This window comes from Sinocyclocheilus rhinocerous, unplaced genomic scaffold (genome assembly GCF_001515625.1).
Source record: "Sinocyclocheilus rhinocerous isolate Xijiao unplaced genomic scaffold, SAMN03320098_v1.1 scaffold1598, whole genome shotgun sequence".
Taxonomy (NCBI): domain Eukaryota; kingdom Metazoa; phylum Chordata; class Actinopteri; order Cypriniformes; family Cyprinidae; genus Sinocyclocheilus; species Sinocyclocheilus rhinocerous.
This window is the reverse complement of record NW_015661398.1, coordinates 129610-131027: the sequence shown is the minus strand read 5'-3', so window position 1 is coordinate 131027 and position 1418 is coordinate 129610. Positions and strand designations below refer to the sequence as shown.

Here is a 1418-nt window from a genome sequence, read left to right as displayed (position 1 = left end):
CCTCTTCTTGTGGCGTTTTTCAGCCTTGCATAAGTGTTATATAACTAGCCGAGTGCAATTCATCAGCAGCCTGTCCTATTATCAGAACATGTGAGGATGATAAACACTGTATTAGTATGCGCTGTTGGCTTTTCCAGTCAGTCGCGTCAATTCTTCTCTTACGTGGAGATGAAAAACTGCTGGCATGCCAGATATTAACGACTTTTATGTAATGGAGGTTATGCATAATCATCCACTTGCATTCAGTCGGCGCTTGGCCTCATTGAGTTTTTATGGGCATTACAGGAACGGTTTTCTAGGCACCTTCTCCGGCCTGCTGCGATTACGTGATCAGATTAACGAACGAGTGCAGCAAGCCCGAGAAATTAGCATGTCGTGTGCACAACGCAACTTGAGGCTATTCGAAACAACGTTTGTGTGTTTTTAGGCATACACACATATATATATATATATATATATATATATGTATTGCAATACACGATGCAGTAAAAATATAAAATATAAATCCCATTAATTGCAGTCATAATAATGCTTCTGTCCTCATTCTCCAGGTGGGTGACAATGATCTGGTCTACATCTCTCACAAGGCTTTGGACTGATCGATCGGTCTGGAAGACCTGACCATCGAGAGGTGCAACCTGACGTCCGTATCCGGCCAGACTCTGTCTTACCTGCGTAACCTCGTGACCCTGCGACTGCGCCACCTCAGCATCTCGGCCCTCGAGGACCAGAACTTCCGCAAGCTGTCTGCGCTGAGAGGCCTGGAGATCGACGGCTGGCCGTACCTGGAGTACATCTCGCTGCTGAGCTTCCAGGGTCTCAATCTGTCCTGGCTCTTCATCACCAACACCAACATCAGCTCGGTGCCATCGGCCTCCTTCAGGAACCTGGCTTACCTGACGGCCCTGAACCTCTCTTACAACCCCATCTCCACGCTCGAGTCCTGGGCCTTTCGAGACCTCATCAGGCCGGTTTATGTGTGCTTTATTTGTTTACCTGCATGTCATGTGACCGTGAGCGTGTCAAAATAGTTTGTGAATCTCTAAAGATGCAAGTACAGCTTCATCTGCTTAAATGGGGAAAGACTCTGAAACGGTTTGTCAGGATTACATAACTTTAACGTGTCAAATTCAAATTATAAAACGGATAGTTCCGGTCCTTGATTCTGATTGGCTGAGCCACGTTCGAAGCTGTTGTAAATTACTCTACAAAGTAACATACACCTTTGTTTACGTCTGTGTTGCTCGGCAACCACTTTGTTGCAACCACAACTGATTCTGAGGAACTACATTGTTTGGTGGAAGAATACTGTTTTTATTAATATCATTACACTTTATTTGCTCTGTTTAACTCCGCTTCGCGTCGTACTTAACAACGCCCCTTAGCTGTTATAAATTCACTGTAAACCACGGCTTCAC

At 45.2% G+C, this 1418-nt stretch overlaps 1 protein-coding gene across 1 annotated transcript in view; it reads left to right on the top strand.

Annotated features, from left to right (window-relative positions):
* LOC107726321 (leucine-rich repeat and immunoglobulin-like domain-containing nogo receptor-interacting protein 3) overlaps positions 1–1418 on the top strand; it is a 7675-nt gene that overhangs the window by 1000 nt on the left and 5257 nt on the right. The window lies entirely within an intron of this gene.